The sequence below is a fragment of the Octodon degus genome, unplaced genomic scaffold (assembly GCF_000260255.1).
Source record: "Octodon degus isolate 3935 unplaced genomic scaffold, OctDeg1.0 scaffold00142, whole genome shotgun sequence".
Taxonomy (NCBI): Eukaryota; Metazoa; Chordata; class Mammalia; order Rodentia; family Octodontidae; genus Octodon; species Octodon degus.
This window is the reverse complement of record NW_004524718.1, coordinates 1,585,505-1,594,466: the sequence shown is the minus strand read 5'-3', so window position 1 is coordinate 1,594,466 and position 8,962 is coordinate 1,585,505. Positions and strand designations below refer to the sequence as shown.

General features: G+C 34.1%; 1 non-coding gene across 1 annotated transcript; it reads right to left on the bottom strand.

Annotated features, from left to right (window-relative positions):
- Window positions 1-235: 235 nt before the first annotated feature.
- LOC111812796 lies at window positions 236-399 on the bottom strand. Its single transcript, XR_002818193.1, has one exon. It is a non-coding gene; the product is annotated as a U1 spliceosomal RNA (small nuclear RNA).
- Window positions 400-8,962: the final 8,563 nt, after the last annotated feature.

The window sequence follows — 8,962 nt, the reverse complement described above, 5'->3', positions numbered from 1 at the left end:
TTATGATTTACCATCAATATTTTGTTTCTGTTTACATTGGAAATATTGAAAACATAGAGAATTATAAGAAAACCAATATATTTTGTAATCTAAAACTAAGAAATAAATCAATGACCATAATTTTTTTTTTTTTTTTTCAGAACCGGGGATTGAACTCAGACCCTTACACTTGCCAGGGAAGCGCTTATTCCACTGAGCCATCTCTCCGGTCTCAACTTCCTTTTAAACACCAAACCAGGGGAAATCTCGAACGCAGTCCCCCACTACCACAAATTATGCAGTCGAGTTTCCCACATTTGGGGAAATCGTAGGGGTCAGCACATCCGGAGTGCAATGAATAAGCCTCGCCCTGGGAAAACCACCTTTGTGATCATGGTAGCTCCCCTGCCAGGGAAGTAAAATGACCATAATTTGACCTCATCAATGACTATGACTCTATCACCTGGAAGTACTTATTTAGAGAATTTACATTTCATTTGATCTAGTCAAAGCAATACGATTGGGTCAAATTTACAAATAATGTGCCAAGGAAAACATCTTTCAAAATGTTTATAATAAGAAGCATCAAAATGACAGCAGTCTGTTGAAGAATGAGAAACATTACCACTAGCAGCAGCCACAAAACCAGCCACACAACCAGCAGGCAGGCAGAGGTAAAGGCTGTCATCAGAACCTGTCTTCTTAGCTCAAAAGAGTAGAAGATTGTTAGGGTTTTACTCAACAATGAGGGACAAAGGAATAGTCCATTCTGGTGGAGGGCAAAGCCAGTTAGAATGAAGAATTTAGTGGAGAATAGAGATGCATAAATGAAAATCCTCCCCCCATCTGTTTGCTTGTGGTAGCCTTTTATGACTGTCTTTGCCAATTTAATCATGATTTGCTTCACCAAGAGAGAGGGAATAAGGTGGATGGAACCAAAGGAGGCGACACTTTGGAGAACATGATGTTGGGCACCTTTGGGATCCTGAGCTTGACCACACTGCAGAAGTAATGTTAACTTTAAAGTCATAAGAGAATGAAACTATAGCTGTCATCAGAATAGTCCTGTGTTGATTGTTAGTTAAGCCAGCATCTTAGAAATGTTGTTTTCTACCTATTAGCTGTTTGACACTGACCAAAGAATGTAATATACATTGATATGTAAAATTATAAAATAGAACACATACGATTCAAGATATTACCATGCTTAAATAATATGAATTTCACAATATAAATTATGAATTTTATAAATTGACTCCCACTCTCATTTGATTTTAACCCAAATTACTTAGCTCTTGCTCTTTTTACTAAACTACCACAAGCTCAGGGTTGATGCTTTGGTTAAGTATTGACTTTGTGTTGATTAAATGACAAAAATAAATTCACAGAAGTTTGTGATCTAAATTTCACAATGCAGCATTGAGATTTGAAGAGAATTTAAAGAAGAGAGATGCAAAGAAGAGGCTTGAGAGGAAGCAGTCTACCCACTTATATGTTCATATTAATTTAAAGAAGCATTGTTTATGAGAGGACATTAGGCTGTGGGATGGGGAGATAGCTTAGGGCTGGGGAGATAGCTCAGTAGAAAAAGTGCTTTCCCAGCAAGCACAGAGTCCTGAGTTCAATCCCTGGTATCACAAAAAAAAAAAAAAAAAAAAAAAAAAAAAAAAAAAAAGTAAAAAAAGAGTAAGCTGCTTTAATATTTAGAATCAATTTAAATTTCCATAGTTTTTCAATCTTTTAGTTTTGAACCAGTCTTAATGTGAGCAATATTTGATGCCTGAAAATGAATACAAATAAAATATAGATATATATTGGCCATATTTTAAATTTTTAAATTTTCTGTAAATCACAATTGATTTTATTTGGTATAAAACTGACAGTGGTAGATACATAATATTTTTAGGTTGGTGAAAAACTCTGCATGACACTCTGATAGTGGATACACTTGTAAAACCACATGGCAGGTATGACATCAAAAGTAAACTCTAAAAGGAGCTCTGTGGATTGGGTGGCATATGTCAGTGAAGGTTCATTAATTGAAACCAACGTAGTGCTCTCATGGGGATGTTGATAATGGGCACTCTATGGACATGAGGAAAGGGTATGTGGAAAATTGCTGTGCTTTCTACTTAACTTTGCTGTTATTTTAAAACTTTTCTAAGCCAGATATGGTGGTGCACACCTATAATCCCAGCACTTGAAAAACTGAGACAGGAAGATTGCTATGAGTTTGAGGTCAGTCTGGGCTACCTAGTGAGTTCAAGGCCAACATGAACTACATCGTGAAACCCTGCATCAAAAAAGAAAATAATAATGAAATTTAAAAATTTTATTTGATGACATATTTGAGTTTTAGATTTCTGACATTATGTGAGATAATATTAGTATGAATACATCACTAATATTCTTAACTCTGAATTTGACTTTTTAAAGTTATCTTTTTGGGGGTCCTGGGGGCCAAAATTAGCCCTTCGCTTGCCAGACAGGTGCTTATGCTGCCAAGATATACCCCCAAGCCCTCTGAATTTAACTTTATATAAAGATTTATTCTTCATTCACAGATCCAACAGAGCATGGAGAAAGGACTAAGACATGAAGGATCTCACTATTAAGATGTGGGCCTTGCAGATAAGGAGCCTAGATGATCAAAAGGAATAGGTCAGTGTGGGAGTAAGACCTACATAAATGGATTCCTTGCAACTAAATATGAAAGGAAGTACTCAATAGTGTAAAATATTACTAAAGTTTCACTCTTATTTTATTACTGTGAAATGCCATTTTTCATACTTATAGACATATGCTGATTGTTAGCTTGTTAGCAGTTGTTTCCATTTGAGCAAATAATTGTTTCTTCATTTAATTCCTTTTTAGGGTTGGGGAGATAGCTCAGCAGCATAAGTGTCTGGGTGGCAAGTGCAAGGTCCTAAGTTTGATCCTCCAGTACTGGGAAAAAATTAATTCCATTTTACTATTTTCATGTCTCTATTTTCTAATGGGTAAATCTATGCTACTCACTGGTTTAAAAGTAATTTTTGCTAAAAACAAATATGCTTCTGATTTTTCCTCTGGGACCACACATTCTCAATAGATAATAGATGAAGCTGAATTCAACCATATCTTCATGTTCTATACTTTACAGCCTTGAAACTATTTTGTGTCAGATCCCTGCTCACCAGTACATATAGGCATACTAATCGTTGATGGTAGCTAAAAGTTGGCCAAGCAAATTGGCCAAGCAAATTTTATAAGCCCTAAATTTAAAGAATATTGTATGCCCTTCAACACTAAGGACTTAAGTTAAAAAGTTTACAGGGAGACTCAACCACTCTCACATTTTATTAAGCACATTAAACCCAGGGTCATTGTGGATTTTGGCAGAGCCCTACAGGATTGAGCTTGTTAGCAGAAGAAGCAATGATCCCATGGAGAGCAAACTGCCCCTCATGCTATATGAGCTTCTGGAGCCACTTTGCGAGAGAACTGAAATAATGATCAATAACTTTCTGGCTCACCCCATCAAATGCAAAAATTGTGACCTCATTATATATATATAATTATATATATAATTATATATTATATATTGTACATATATATATATATATATATATATATATGTATGTATTCAGACTCAGGACCTTGGGATTGCAAGGCAGGCATTTGTGCCACTGAGCTGTATTCCCTGTTCATTTTCTTATATTTTAAATGGAAAAGTTTGATGTTCTTCATCAGACCTGTGTCCATTCCAGTTTCTCAGACTGAAGTCTTTTCCCTAGTTTCTTTATCTTTCTGCGTTAAGAGGCCAACTTTCACTTTGTCAGTGTGCCTCAAGCTGCAGTCCTTTACCATTTTCTTTTCATTTTCAATTAAAGCTTTTGCTTATAAAGTAGATGTTGATTGCTTTACATGTAATTTCTGTTATCACTGAAGCAAGTACCCACGTTAGTTGTTGACATCTTGAGTTAAGTGTAAATATTTTATTGTTTTATAGTTCCACAGAAGGAGGAACGATATTAAATGTTGAAACTTAAATTCTTGAATTATGAACACAATTTAGGTTATAGTGGGGATAATAAAAAGTCACAACCATATTATTTTGTAAATGTCAAATGCATTGTGATTGAAATTTGTATAATTGCATGATGTTAGCTGTGGGATATTTGAAAGTGTGTAAATAGAGAAGAAAGAGGTCTATGGGTGATAAGCGAAGGATGGGCTGTTTCTAGTCATTATAATTTCTCTTTTATGCTTATTCCTACAGATATTAACAGTGGCATTCAGTTTTCCTTGATAAGCGACTCCTCCAAAAGGAGCTGACCTTCAGTCTGTAACAATATTTGGCAGTATGCTCAAAGTCTTCATGATCGTAAAAAAATAATTGCTTAATAAAATAATAGCTTTATGCACATGACCAAAACCAAAATACTAAGATTACATGCAGTTAGAGGTTATTCAGAAAATCATGATGTCATTTATCTGGAAATAAATCCCTAATTATATTCTCAGGGATCAAAACATACGTGCAAAAGAGTCAAAACTTATCATCTGATAATGCCCAGGAGACAAGCTGGGCATAGTGATTTCTTGCCACATAAATATTATAGCACTTTCTATCACAGTTGGTTAGGAGAAATCATCTTTAGATTCCATAAGAATTCACCAAATTACTAAGGGAAGATAGCTTGCTGCACAGTAACTGAAAAGTTGAGAGGTTTTGTTTGTATCAGACAGTAATGGAAATATGAATTTAATTTCTGTATAGAATTAGGTCTCTCTGACTTGTATTTTCTGATTCTAATTTTAGACCCTTGTTTTGAAATGCTAAGATTTCTAGAGGCATAATAGATACTGTCATTGCACTCAGGTATCTTTGAAAGATCAGTTATTTTAGGTAGGTGATTCTAGAATCTGATTGCTTATCTCAGTCACACAGACTGAGGATGAAGAATTTATGCTGTGGTATCAAAAGGCAGGGAGGTGTGGAATCACGCCAACAAAAAGCATCTACTACCAATCTCAATTGCACATATTCACTTGGGATAATCATATTTGTATTAAGCTTATATTATAATTGACATGTAATTACATTTTGCAACTTTTCTATATCTTTGAAAAGATGGGTTTTTAAAATTAATATCTTAGTTTTTTGAGCAATGCAAGTATTAATGTGTCTCATTCATTGTCTTTGTACCTGTATGGTTGAGAAATTTTTCTTTTGTTAAGGATGTTATTTTTTTCTTTTGATTTACTTCAGATGAGTAAGACTAGGGAGCAAGGATTTAGCTCAGTGGCACAGTGCCTGCCTTTCCAGCATTAGGTTCTAGGCTCAGTTCCTGGCATGAAACAGAAAAAGATGAGTAAGGTTTTGAGATACGCTTCTGGCTTCCTGGCTTATGAGTCAGGTTCTTCTCCTCAGGTCTGCCTTTAGGACTTGCACAGGTCGGGCATCTGTGAGTTACCCGACATGTGCCTGCCTCTTTTCTACATGATAAAAAGCAGCACTTGAAGAATTCCTTGGAACTGTTACCCTCTTGCTCAGATCTGCTTTGTCTTCTAATAGCAGAAATAGGACTCTGCTTTTCCCTGTCAAAAGAATGAGGTATAACTGTAGTACAAAGCAGGGACTTTAAACATCTTAATTTATCAAAATGACTGTTGGATCAGAACTTAATCCAAATAGTTCTGTTTTCATGGTACGGGCCTGACCATCTGTCAAACAATGCTATCTTCTTCAGTTATTTTCTCCTGGAGAATTTTCCTATTTCTTCTCCACTGTACATAAAGAAAATCTCATCTGAAGATGAGTCTTCTTCCAATGCTGCATTTATTGTTTGCTTTATAATTTACTACTAGTATTTAAATTGAGATAAAATACAAATGTAATACTATATATCTATTTTTCTATTTATATTTTCCCTTCTTCCTTTACTAAAATAGTACTTTATTTAAACATAGTAATTTATTTTTTTTCTACTGAAAGTTCTTTCTCTGATTCTTTTCAGTTTTTTAAAACTTGAAATGCATGGCATGAATATTTTGATGTGCAGTGCAAGCAAAACACTTTTTATAACATATTCTGTGCACCACTAGGTAATGCTTTTACTGCTTAGAAGAAGTTTAAAATACTATGATCGAACAAAATTTATATAACTTGTTAGTGGAAAATGTATTTTAGCTAATACTGAGAGATTTATTAAGAGGATATACTTAGAAAGCAGAATACAAATAAAGTTTTGAGCATATTATAATACACGCTTTCTTTTTTCAGCGTACTTTTTAAACATTCATCATTTAAAAATCATAAGAATGATGCTTATTTATAATAAATACAAGATATTTAATGTGATTTTAAATAGCTTTATCCCTAGGAATAGTGCTAGAGTAATATTGTTATGGACACTAAATCCACTCCAAAGGTCCTGTACTAAAAGCTAGATATCCAAGGTGGTGCTTTGAGGGGTGGCAGAATCCTTAGGTGAAGCCGCCTATGAGAGGTCCTTAGATCTTTTAGGATAGGCGCTCGCTGACTACAATTCAATCATCACTTCTTGCTCTGCTTTACTCCTAGATTGTGTGTAATCAGTTTGCTCTGACACACACCCCTTGTGTTGCTTCCCAGAATCCTCATTGGAAGCTGACAGCAGCTGTTCTGCCAAATGTTGGATGGACGGCATCATCAGAAACGAGGTTCCAGAAGAATATGTTCTGTTGGGAAAGTTATTTACTTCAGGTATCTCATTGGAGAGAGAGAGAGAGCTGATTAATACACTTGGTATGTGTAAACTGAGATGTAAGAAAGATAAGAACAATCAGAAAGGAAAGCTCATCAAATACAGTCAACACAATGCTTGTTTCTTCAAAAGTTTAATTAACATGTTCATTATTGTGAGTACTAGTTTTGAATGTATATTTTTTCAAATATGCGCGTGTAGTTGCAATATACACATATTATGACTCCAATAAAATCATCGTATACATACAGTGTGCAGTGCATAAGGTCATGTTATCTATATTCTACTCACAACAATATTTACTGTGTGTAAATATAATTTTATACTACAAAAACATGGATTTTATTCTAGTTTCATTACATTTGATTACAGAGTTTTGAAATGGATAAATATTGCACATTTGAAGATTACTCAACAAATAAAATTTAGAGAATAGCATCTCATATGAAAAATTGCATTTTATTATTCAAAATTATTTTTAAATGAGCTTTTTATGAATTGAAGATATGTGGGATAATAAAACAGTCAGAATTTTAAGAGATTTTTACTTAAAATAATGCTATTAAGTATGTCAAAACCACATTAATAACTGACAAGAGGATAAATGATACTTCAGAAAAATGAATATGTAGAATGAAATATAGATTTCAAAAAGGCACACATAAAAACATAAACACACTAGGAAAAGAAAGGAATCTAAATAATTGCAAGTAGAATAATTCATATAGAAGTTGTATACATCATTTATTCTTTTGTTATATACATTGTAACAGTTCTCAATATTCAGAAAGCTGCAACCAGAAAACAAAGATAATAAGATTAATTATGATATTAAATGACGTGTCAACAAGCTAATGCTTTTGAACACCTCTAAAACACAAGGTACTATATGACAATGTAATCCAAATAACCCACTTTTTATTTTATAATGGTATGAAGGCAATGACCAATATCCTAACAATATAATTAACTGTCCAAATAGAAGAATATGAGCACCAAATATGCACAAGAAGAAAACTCAGGTTGAATAGCTCATTTTAGCCCCTACTTCTCTCGCTTAAACTATAAAGAAATAAGTAGAAAAATCCCCAGGAAGGTTTAGTCCCACATTAACTCTTTTTAATGGGGGCAAATATTTCACCTGAATATAACACTGAAAGCATATTACTTATGTGAATTTTAATTATTTTTTTTTTAGAAATTTACCTATATTACCTGATATATCAATAAAAATTCAAGTCTCAAGTATGGGCAATAGAGATACGAGAGAAATCAATTAAACTTAATCCTATAAAGAGGGTACAAGAAACAACCAGCTGGGCTGGCCAAATAGCTCAGCAGATTAAAGTGCCTGCTTAGGCAGATGCAAGGGCCAGGAGTTCGATCTCCTGGCCTACCTTGCCAGCCCCACCCCCAAGGCACACTGAGATGGTGATTGAGACTGAGCATGGTGGTGCGTGTATGGTGCATGTAATCCCAGCACTTGGGAGGCTGTAAACAGGAGGATCACTATGAGTTCAAGCTACAAGACCCTGTCCACCCTGTCCTAAAATATTTAATAATAATAATAATAATAAAAAGTAAACAACTTACTTTTGGTTTCAAACAAAATACCATTTTTAGAAATATTGGTACAATATTTGAAAAGTTTTCCTTCCTGAGGTATACCACCTTTTATCTATGGATACTCTTGAATTAATTCATAGCTGAATAGCTTTTAATATTCTTGACCATTCTCTATATAAATATATGCCATTATACAAAGATTCTGAGCTTATCCGTTCATTGCACTGAAAAGGAAAAAAAAATTACTTGTTCAATTCAATTATAAGACTCCATGATCAATGACACCTGTATTCCAAAGGAAGATGCTCTCTCTTCTCTGCTTTATCCACTTAGTCTTATGAAGAAAATTTAGCAGAGACAAGAAAGAGGGCAAGACAACTACACACAAAGCCTGCGTAACGTCTACAATATGTTCGATGCAAATGAAAGCGAAAATTTCTCCCAAATGTTCAAAACAAGATTAGGACCACAACAAGTACGATTGTTTCCAAAACAAATTCAATCATCAGTATGGACTCACATTACAGAACACTAACACAAAATACAGGATTGACTTAGCTCCTCTTTGCAAACAGAAGTACTTTGTTCTTTTCCTCAAGAAAGTTAATCATGGGGGATATTTTTAAGTAGAACAATCAGTAAGATAGCAAGTAAGTCTTGATCTTCATTCTATGAACTGCTCAAGT